Raw genomic sequence first — 12,520 nt, 5'->3', positions numbered from 1 at the left:
TCCAACAATCTCCCCCTTTGGCATTGATGGAAATACTTAGTGAAGAATTACTAAGTGTCGAACCAAAAGCAAAATATATACACTACAACCAAAAATATAACTACCAGACTCCAAAGAATCAAAGAATCAAATATCTCCCCCTAAGATAAACATTTTTCACTCATCTATCCTCCCCCTTTGACATTAATGACAAAGGTAGAATTCTAGAAATCAAAACTTGAAGCCAAAAATGCTATTTACATATGTACACACTGACTTAACTCACAAAAATTTGAAGATATCAGCATAAGAATTCTTCAATGAGTCAAACTGGTTGTCCCAGCTTTTTTTCAGATTTTCCAACATGGTTATGAACCCACTAAGAAAATTTCTTGTGCCTCTATTGTCTTTACATCTTCCAGATCATGGCTAGCTAGATCATCTTGAGTATCTTTGAGAGCACTCAACATAGTGTTCATCTTAGGAGTAATGAGACTCTTAACTTCACCAACTCTCCTAATTATTCTCTCTTGGTCATGGTTCAAGACTCTAATTTTCTCAAGTAGAGATATTACCTGATTCTCATGACTACTCAATGATACTGATAGGGGATTAACTGATTGAGATATACACTCCAACTCATCCTCATGTGCCTTGGACTTCTTCTCAATGTTCTGGGGAACTTAGACTAAGATAAGCATGATTTGTACAAGTTTCGACCTTGGGACAATGCAACTTACATGTTCTTCACACAAACATCTAAAGTGACTCTATCTTTGGCAATCATCCTTTTCATATTTCGAAGTCTCTTTGCATTAAATTCATTTTGGACTTTTTCTTCAGCAGACTTTTCAAAAGAACCAAAATGTTTATTGACAGAAGTAATCAAACTCCTTAATTGCTCAGATGGAGTATCTGAAGTATCCTTTTAAAATGAGGGCATCAACTTTTCAAAAAAACTGGTTGCTAGGGTTAGCAACATACTATCCTCAGTATGAGATTTCAAAAGATCCTCACTAGCCTTGGATTATGCAAATGATGCAAGTTGAAGCTTTTGAATTGGGGACAAAGAAGCAAGGTTAATCATACCTTGAATGAATTGCAGACCATCAATGATTTTCTTTCCCTTTACTATCTCTGCCTCATACTTGACTTCAACCTTGACCTCCACTTTTTCTCTTTTTGCATTCTTCTCAGGAATTGGAGGGTCCACATCAACAACCAAAGGATTATCAACCTTTTCATTTCCATCATTTGTTTTCCATGTATCCTCTTCTCTAACTTCTTTCACACTGACCTCTACCTGTTCATCAATCTAGACTTCTGGAATAGAAGTATCATCCACTGTCTACTCGGCTTTCAGATTGACTTGTGATGTCTTTTCCTATTCTTCTGGATGAGGTTCTTCTTGCCCTTTAGCCTCATTTACCTCTTACTGATTATCTAACAAAACTTTTGTCAAAATATTTTTATTCTCCTTTGGAACCTCATCTATCTTTCCTAACATGATTTTATTTACCCTATGCTTACTCCTGAATTCATTCTTTGTTAATTTGAGAAATCTATCTATCTCTTCTATAGAAATAACTAAACATAAGCTGACTAATACATACTCCTTCAGTATCTCATCTTCCTTATTTGTCATCTACCTTCTAGCATCCAAAATTTCATACAAGCTCTTGGGTATTACTGTTATTAGTTTGATTAGAGCTTTACTGTACACATTTAGGTATTGTACACTAGCCTCTTCTAGTCTTCTCTTCCCAAATTCATAAAAATTGGCATACCACTCAAATAGTGGCTTCAAGTTACAGTTATTAACTACTTCATTGACAATCTCATCTAATGTTACATACCACAAATTCTATAAATCAATCTTGAAATAAATTGAGCTCCTCCTAAATCTCCACAAAAATGATTATGAATACTAGGGCATAAATTTATAAATAAATGGGTGAAGAAACCCGATTAAAAACAAACTCTATAAATCAATAAATGCAAACTCGAGTTTCATAATGGTGTAAATCAGACCTAATGACAAAAATGGTGTAAATCAGACTTATAGGTCTAACTGACACCAAAGTTGATCAACATGGTGTAGAGTCGGATTTAAAACCCAACTTGACACCAAAATAGGGGACTTAACTTTAAAGTTAAACTATTGAAATTTTAACAAATTGGATGGAATTCCAACCTCAAATACCAAGTATTCAAAGACAAATGAGATGATAAAAATGCCTCATTACTCATCTTAAGAGAAAAGAGTATGAATTCGAGAAAAAATCGTAGGGGTTATCCTATTTTCACAAAAAATGAAAACAACGATAATATATATAACTACACACACACACACACACACACACACACACACACACACACACACACACACATCTATATATGTATTAGAGAAACTGAAATCCAAGTGAAATATATTTGATAAATTTAAATCCAAGGTTTCACTTGTTTGTAGTTCTCTCGCTCGCATAGTCTCTGACCTTTTCTCCAAGGTTCGTAAGCACTAGCTTCCTCTGATTTTAAAATATATGTTGTCGAATACAAATATTACAATTGAATACTAATAATATTTAAATGGACATAAAAAATACTATCAAATATGCATTAGAAAATAAGAGGAACCATTAAAGATATAGACAACTCAAGATGAGGTAGATATAGGCCTTAGGGCTTTTCATATTGCAACCTCAAAATAAAAGGATGATACTCACAATTACCAACTTAGTAGGCTAGAAATAAAAGTGAACACCAAAAAATAAAAAATATTTTTAAATTAAAGAGAAAAGGAAGAGGAATTGGAAAGTATCAAAATCAAATGAAGAGTTAATGCAATCCACAAGCTCTAATGAAATCGGTAAGGCCCTATAACGACATCATTGGAAATTCATGTATGGAAGAATATAATTTTTCTTTCCTATCCTAAAGTTCATCAAGATGACTTGATGCTTGAAACCATGTTACAAAAAGAAATAGACATGGGTGAATCTTCCCTCTGACTAAAGTTACAATTTAAAACTAAAAATACTGAAAAAAAAAAAAAAAAAAAAAAAAATTTAATATTACATATACATTTAAAGATTTGTTTCAATTTCCTATTATGATTTGAATAAATTATTTGTAATATTCATATCAACTATATGCATATCGACATGAAAATATTCATACATTTTCATTCGTACAAAACAATCATTTTTTATTTGCAATATACACCCTATGTTGAAATACAATAAACCCTATCTTTACATAAAGTTATACAGATTATTTGAAAATAAACTACTAGAAGAAAGAAGATTGCTCATTACAATGTAGCTTTAAATAGCATCTATATGCATGAAGGCATAAATAGTATAACTTGAAACCTCAAAAACAATATAACCTAGCTCCATAACCATATACCTTAAAACCCCATTAAAAATAACTACAATAGACATACATGAAGGCATAAACTATTGGCAATTGACACTCATCTAGTTTAGTTGTGTTGTCATTGATGGAAACACACATCATTTTGGTTTGGACACTTAACCGGTACTCACTGGTATTCATGATTCAGCAACCGGCATTCAAGTCATCCAGCAGACAAGGGAAACTACCAAACTAGGAACCGATATATGAGGCCGACATAGGAGATTGATCTGACAGGTTTACATGGCAACAATCAGCAGCATCGGTTGTTGGCATTGCACGAAGATTGCATTGAAGAAGATATTAGGAAGTATTGTCATTGATGTCAATAGCAATCGGTAATGAAGCAGTATAGCAACTGGTAATGAAGTAGTAAAGTAATCAGTAATGAAGCAATGAAGATCAACTGGTAACCCTATCCAGTTGAGAAGAAGAACCCTAACCGATAAAGCTTGAAGATCAGTTGTGATGATCTATGACCGAGTGATGATCGATGATAAAGATTCCATGTAAGCATGTTGCACGTGATGAGTTTCAAAATGGTTTTGGTGCGTAAAGATAACAGATTATCTTGGGAATGATCAAATGCATAGTATGAAGTGACAAACACGTGATGTGTTACTGGATTCAAAGTGCAATGATGCAGGAGTTGTTTTAGATGCCTAGAAGAATGTAAAGTTGATTGCATGTAATCTAACGGGCAAGATTGAGCCGATGTGTTTGTAATCTCTATGAGAATTTTAGGGTTTGTGTTTTGTTACCGGCCTAATGTATTTGTTTATAAGGTCGATGAATTGTTTGAATGAGTCATTGGCAAATTTGATTAAGTGTAAAAGTGATTGTTGTTGAACTAGGAGGTGTGTCTGCAAAATGATGTGAAGGGAGATAGGTGTGGTAAAAGGAACTGATTCAACAAGGAAGTGTTATTACCAGATCGGTCAAGAACCTATTGTTCTCTAACCATTACAGCAGTTTGAAATCCCCTAACGAGGTAAGCTCTAACAGGCTTGTTGTTGAAATCTTCTAACTAGGTGATCCATTAGCTTTGATTTGAAATCCTCCACCGAGGTTACCTTTAACAAGGTATTTGTAGTCAATCCCTTAACCAGGTGGTCCTTAACCAGATTTGTTCCTAACAGTTAATTCTTGTATAAGCTTCTAACAAGGCTTGGCTCCTAACAGGGTAAACTTCAGAAGAGTTAAAAATACGTGTGGGTATTCATCCCCATCATGGTTTTTCCCATTTGGGTTTTCACGTGAAAAATCATTGTGTCCAGTGGTTAATGATTTTGTGGATGTGTTTTTGGTATGGTTGATATGAATGATTGGTAAGTATGCATAGATATATCTAAATGATTGGAAATGATCTGAAATATGTTATTATTGGTATTAGTGAAGTGGTTTAAGGTTTTGGTCAAGGGATATTTAAGTTTTAGATCTATTGCATTATATCACTGAAGTATTAGAGCAACCAATAAGGTTTAACAGTGCAGCTACAGATTTGTTAAAGTGACTAAACCGGTAAACTTTGTGAGTTGATTTTAAGTTGAGAATAAGTTTGGAGAAAAGTTAGTTTACTCTTCAACTACTGATTCACCCCCCCCCCTCTAAGTAGTTGAACGGATCTTTAGAGTTTCATCATATTATTACTTGGTATCAAAGCATTTCAGGTCCTCTTGAGTATAAGCCTAATAGCTTTGAGGAAAAGATCCAGGAGAAAATGATGAAGAGAGAGGGTCTGAAGTTCAATAGAGATAACTATAGAATTTGGAATGATAGGATGAATATTTACATCAAGAGCTTGGGAAGTCAATATTGGGATCATGTTGTTACTAAGTATAACGTGCCTAGTGGAATTCTAACAGATGATCAAAAGAAGCAGCAATAGGAGAACAATCAAGCATTGGAAGCCATCATCAGGACCTTGTCAGATTTAGAATATGTTGATGTTCATGGATTGGAGATTGCATATGAAGTGTGGAATAAACTGGAAGATATCTATGGCGATGATCAGCATGTAAAGATACCCAAGGGAGAGAGTCTTAGAGGAAAATTTGATGATATGAGAATGGTTGAAGGTGAGAACATTCAATAGTATGGTTAGAGAATCAATGAGATAGTTGGAGAAATCAAAAGTGCTAGAGGTATAGTGGAGGATGCCATTGTGGTTAGCAAGGTATTCAGAACCCTTCTACCAATCTACGCTATCAAAGTTGCAACCATTCAAGAACTCAAATCTATTGACAAGATAAAGGTAACTCTTGACTCCTTCATTGGTAAATTGACTGCATTCGAATTAAATGGTTTTGATGGAAGTGTTCAAAGGTCAGAATCTACATTTAAAGCCTCAGTCTCAACCCCACTAGTAAGGAAAAGCATAGAAGTAAGTTACAGTCATGGATCTGGATCCAGCAGAGAGGTAGATGATGATGATAGCTTGATGGAACTCAAAGCATTATTGTCCAAGCAGTTACCCAGAGGTACCAGTAAGTATAGAGGTAAATTACCACTAAAATGTTTTGCATGTAACCAGATAGGACATATTGCTGCTAACTGTCCTAATGGAGATAATGAGGAAAAATGAGAGAAATATAGGAAGTTTAAAGGTAAAGGAAAAATAAATTGTCTCATTGAAGTGGATGAAGGTATTACAGATGAAGAATCCAAGGAAGATACAAATGGGGACTGTTGGCATTATAACAAACAAAGGGAGATTGTTGGTATTCCAATTATAATGAGAGATTGTTGGCATTTCAATAAGGATATTGAGAAGGTTGTTGATGACTATGGATATAACTGATTAAGGATGTTCACTGTCTTAATATTATTATTTTGTCATTGATGTCAAGAAATTGATTTTCTGATTCAGCATGATGTTACCATATCTTAAGAAGTATGTTTTGAAAAGAGTTAAGATGTCGGTAAAAGACACAGAAAGAATGTAACGAATAAGGGGAGGAATAATTTATTCAATGGGCAACTATTACCGAGTTAGACAATGATGAGATCATGATGTTTAGATTGTTTTGATATCCTACATATGCTATTGTTTGTAAGGTTAATACTATACTATGTTACCGAGCAAAGAACCTAGTTGGTAAACCCTAAGGAACCTAGTCGGTAAACCCTAAGGTTATCACTATCGGTTAATGAAGGCAGAATGTCTACCGAGTGAAGTTTAGTATTTACCGAGTTGTAACCGAGTAATAACAGAATGCATTGAATGTATAAAAGCATTATTTAATGAAGGAAGCTGATGAGTTGGAGTTGATTAAATGATTGGTAAGTCGTGCATGAAGTTTGTTAAGAATCTATGGCAATGGAAGATCGGCAAGAAGATCTACAGCTCAGATTGAACCGCAATACCTTAGCACAAGTTCCATGAAATGTATACAAGTTCCAAGGCGAGGTAAAACATTTTTAGATCAAAGGATACATTGAACCTAGTCAAGTTTGAAGATCTGATGGCTATGATTGATCATGGGAAATGTGATCAAGGAGATTAAGCAGTTGGCAAAATTGTTTATAAATAAGGAACTGTTGATAAACAATGTATGCGGGCAAGTGTAAGCACAGGAATGCTACATAGTGATTACCGAGCACGGAAGCTTGAAGATCTGTTTTGATAACATAGTATAGAGCTCAGCAGAGGGACAAGATAAGTCCTATGACTAGATTGTATTGAGAAAATAAGAATCTGCTTTAGCATTTGTAGATGTGAAGTTGCAGATATATTTTATTACTATTATTTTATGAAGTGGCAAAAAATCTCTTAACCGAGTGGACTTAACAGTCTTATTTGTAAAACCCTCTAGCAAGGTGACATTCAGATTGAGTGTTTGAAATCCTTTAACAAGGTCACCTCTAACAAGGTGAAGATCCTAAAAAATCTGAGGTAAATCCCTTAACTGGGTCACATCTAGCAATGTGTTTGTAATCTTTAACAGGATTTTCTTTTAACCTAGCATACTGTAGAAGAGTATATTTCTTAGTGGGTCTGAAATCCCATAGTGGTTTTTCCCTATTTGGGTTTCCACATTAAATCTGGTGTTATATGTTTTGTGATCTTATCTATTTATGAGTCTGCGTGCTTTACAGTTTTTCTGATAAGTTTACCGAGGTTGAATCTATTGTTTTTATGGAAGATTAAGTTTGTATGATTCACCCCCCCTCTCATCTTGTTAGCTTGGAATCTGTACTAAACATTTAGTATCATAACTATCAGGGACATTGTCTTTGTTGCTATCAAAGAAGACATATCAGATCAAAAAGCATTGGTCTCTCACTTGGATAATTCAAATGACTAGATTATTGACAATGTTTGTTCGCACCACATGACTAGTGACCGGAGCAAGTTCCTAGCATTGAACGAATTTGATGGAGGTGTTGTCATATTTGGGAACAACTCTCCCTACATGATGAAAGGCAAAGGATCCATTTCCCTAAATGGTAAGAGTAGTGTTGATGATGTCTACTGGGTTGAAGGTCTGAAACACAATCTTTTGAGTGTTGCTCAACTCAATGACAAAGGTTACCCATTAGAATTCAAGAATGGTGTTTGCAAGATCTTTGGAAGTAAAGGTGAACTAATTGCAATTGGAAAACAAACCAAAGGTAACCTATTTCACTTAAACTCTAAAGTTAATAGTTGTTTGATTGCAAAAGTAGAAGATAGTTGGCTTTGGCATTGGAGGTTTTGTCATGTGAATTTTGATAACATTGTAAGGGTCGGCAAGTCAAAATCAGTAAGAGGATTGCCACAATTGGAAAAACTAGTGAATGCTTTGTGCAAGGAATGTCAGTTAGGGAAAATGACAACCTCAACCTTCAAGAGAAAATCTTTCTCAGTTGAACATTTTTTAGATTTGGTTCATACTGACCTATGTGGGCCAATGAGGACTAGGAGTATTCAAGGTGATCGGTACTTCATGATATTTACCGATGACTGCTCATGAATAATGTGGGTCACATTCTTGAAAGACAAGACAGAAGCATTTAGCAAATTTAAAGCATTCAGAGCCTTGGTTAAAAATGAAAGTGGAAGGAAGCTGAAATATTTAAGGACTGGTCAAGGTGGTGAATTTACTTCAGAGGAATTCACTATATACTATGAAGTCAATGGGATCAAGAGGCATCTATCTGCACTAAGGATACCACAATAGAATGGTATTACAAAAAGGAACAACTGGTCATTGGTTGAAGCTCCTAAGACTATGTTAATTCAAGGAGGTGTGGCTAAGACATTTTGGAGAGAAGCTATCAACACATTTGTTTATACAATGAACTGGATACTGGTCAAAAGAGGAAAATACAAAACACGCTATGAATACTAGTATGGTAGATCACTGAATGTCAGTTACTTCAAAAAATTTGGTAGCAGATGTTTTATTAAAAGAAATGACTATATTGGAAAGTTTGATGCCAAAAGTGATGAAGGCATATTTCTTGGTTACTCCACCAAGAGAAAATCTTACAAGTGCTACAACAACCGAACTAAGAAGATCATTGAAAGTGTCAATGTCTAAGTAGATGAATTCCTTGAAAAATCTAAAGAAACTAGTAAGGAGAAGGAAGAAGAAGAACCAAAAACACTATTTTTGGAACTGGAACCGATGAAGCCAAAAGTTGGAGAACTGAACATAGAAACCCCAGTTCAACCAGAACAGAAAGGTCCAGCTGAAGATGAAGAAAGTGAAGAAGGAAAAGAATCTAAAAACCTAGATCATGTTAGTCCAAGGTATGTCAGACTCAATCACAGCCCCAATCAGATTATTGGAGACAAGAATGCAGGTGTGTTAACTAGAAGAAGGTTAAGAGAAAACTCTTGTATGATCTCCACCATTGAGCCTAGAATAGAAAAAGAAGCCTTTACAGATGAAGACTAGATCAAGGCAATGGAAGAAGAACTTGATCAGATAGAGAAGAATAATACATGGTCATTGGTACCCAAACCAGAAAATAAAAATGTAATAGGTATAAATTGGGTATTCAAAAACAAATTGAATGAAGATGGAGCAATGGTCAAGAATAAAGCCAGACTGGTATGCAAAGGATATGCACAAGAGGAAGGTGAAGATTATGGTGAGACATTTGCACTAGTAGCAAGATTGGAAGGAGCAAGGACTCTACTTGCATTTTTTGCATACAGAGGATTTAAGGTATATCGGATGGATGTTAAATCATCATTCTTAAATGGAATATTAGAAAAACAAGTCTACATAGAACAGCCAAATGGTTATGCATTAACTGAAGAAAAGGATATGGTGTGCAAGCTACATAAGGCACTATATGGATTGAAACAAGCACCAAGAGCATGGTATGAAAAATTGCACTCTCACTTAGTAAAGATAGGTTTTCAAAGAACTAGTGAAGATAGTGTAGTGTCATAAAATTGTGACCCTATCAATTTTCAACTACATTAGGGTCCTCACCAATGCAAACTTGAATCCTCTAGCCGGATTGGAGAATGGAGAGTGCTCGGCTTGCGAAAACACTTTCTTCCTTGGCCTTCGCATCACTTTGTCCACACTCTGCCCTGGAGACAAGGGTAGGATAGGGGGATGGTGTCCTTGTTCTCCCAGGATAGGGGTGTGGCACCTCTGTCCCTGCCCTATTTTGGGGCAGGACCTTTCTAGTGCAAGCATTGTGGGTTGTGCAGTGAATGGGAAATCTCCCCAATGTCGGCCCGTGATGAAATTCAAATCCTTCGAACATGTATTTAAGGGGCATTCGTCCTCTCATTTGCATAAGTTGAATTTGGATAAGATTGGGGAAATTCACAAGCGATCAAGCATTCAAGAGCATTCAAGCATTCTTTTCTAGCATTGAGCATTCTCATGTCTCCCTTCAAGACTACATGTTGCATTCAAGTCAAGGATTCAACCATTGAAGAGGAGATTGATTTCAACATAGAATTCCATATAAACATTTCTATCAACATTGCTACTACAACCTCCCTTGAGGTGATTTACAATTTAGTCTTTCATTTACATCTACTTGCAAGTACTTTCTTTCATTGCTTGGTTAATTCCAAAACTAGGGTTTGACCTAAATGCAAACTCCTAATCCCAACAAATTTCCCTCTCTTTTATGTGTGTAGGTTGCAAGTGCGCAGCTATACTTTTGGATTCAGGCTTCATTTACAGAGGCGAAAAAACCCTTTTCATTTCATAGATTGTTTGGAGGACAGTGTACATTTTCGCCACGGTCCGAACAACTTTTCGTCAAATTTGCAGGGTGACTTCATCTCGACATTTCACTGCCAGATCCAGGTGCACAGCTTCATCCCATATTCAGATCTCAAGTTATAATCAATCCTTTGTCAATTTTGCACTACATAATTCAATCAATTTCCTTTCTATTTCAAACAAAGGAATAAGGGGATCATCATAGCCTCCTTAATTCATTCAGAATTCAATCAATCATCTTTGTGTGGAGATTGGATCTAGTGAATCACCCCTTATCTTCCTAATGTAATGGTGAAAAGTGCTTGAAGGATAATCAATAGTGAAACTCTCATCTCTCAATGAGGGAAAGGGTTATTTTTCCTCTTGATCTATCACTCATCATTTTTCCACCAATACATTTTGGTGAACCCGATGTCTTCCATGCTATCCTTTGAACAACATTGCATAATTTTCATTTACATGTTTCAATTTTCTGCAAACTTAGTGGTTAAATCATTAAAAATCCTAGTTTTTAAATTTAAAATTGAACTTTTGATATGTAAAAATTGCTTGTAGTTGTCTTAGATATGAAAATTTATTTGTTTATCAAATTCAATTTCCTCATTGTCTTGTTCAATTTGCAATTAAAATTTACGAAATTGAGAGGTTACTTGTTAAAAACCTAATTTTCAAAAATTATATTGAACTTGTGCAAATAATTGGATTTCCATTTAATTTTCAAATAACTTATTGTTTCCATATTTGTTTTCAGTTCTACGATTCAAATTTTCAATTTCCCTCCTTTTTCCCAAAATTTAAATTTCAAAATTAAGTGGTTAGGTCATAAAAACCTAATTTTTACAATTAATTGGATTTTGTGTTAATTTCAAATCAATTTCAGTTAGCTTCAGATTTCTAAACATTTTCCAAAGTGTCCCTATCCATTAGATTTGACCCTTTTCAAAATTGCAATTCAATTCCTCTTTTTTCTTCAAAACCCTAATAGGGTCCTATTTTCACCTTTGTGTCTTTATTTCACCCATCTAGAAATTGTAAAATTCACCATTTTGGGGGACTTAACTTTAAAATCATCGTAATATTCATCCTTGAAAATTTCAAAAAAAGTTGGTCAGACCATGTCCGTTCCCACCACGATCCTCGTCTTTTTTTCCTGAAATTTTGACAAACTATTATGATTGTATTTATTAACCTAAATTCAGAAGATTGGTTGATTTTATCAATCTTTGAACCCTCTAGAATTGGAAATACCTTCAAATTTCAACATTTCAACTTTCAAGAAAAATTTTAAAATTAAGGGGTTAATTATAGTCTGCCCTGATTTTAAAAATTTTGATTTTAAAATTAAGTGGTCTTCACTTGGCCCTAATTTTAAAATTCCACTTTCTTTTCATTTTTGGAAATTGTGTCATCCTCTTCCCCCAATAAAGTTCAAATTGTGTAATCATAATCCTCTTAAATTTTGCATTACTCAATTTTGTAAGCTTTATTTGACAATTCAAAATTCAAATTTTCCCTCTAGTGCATGAGTTTTACCACTATTAGTCCTACCTATCCTATCCCCATTAGACGAAGCATTAGAATTAAGGTTTCCCAAGGTTTAATTACCGAGGAGATGGAGCCTAATTTGGGTCTTATTTAATGAGGATCATGCTAATTCTTCTCATCCTAATCATGAGCCTATTGATGGATCTCGTGATGAAGAAGAAGCTTTAACTAGGGTTTATTTAGATCAACTTTCTACATTGGACAATCAATTTGATAGCTTTTAACATTGGATGTCCCAAGAATACCCTAATAGTGAAGATCTTCCATTAATTGAAGGTCTTAAGAACATGCTTAAAAGTAATAATATTGGAATTGATATATTGTGTGGCATTGCACATATTGTTGATTCTAATGTCATGCCTATCAAGAGTTATGTCGAAACCCTAGGT

The sequence above is a fragment of the Cryptomeria japonica genome, chromosome 11 (assembly GCF_030272615.1).
Source record: "Cryptomeria japonica chromosome 11, Sugi_1.0, whole genome shotgun sequence".
Lineage (NCBI taxonomy): Eukaryota > Viridiplantae > Streptophyta > Pinopsida > Cupressales > Cupressaceae > Cryptomeria > Cryptomeria japonica.
This window is presented reverse-complemented; position numbering follows the sequence as displayed.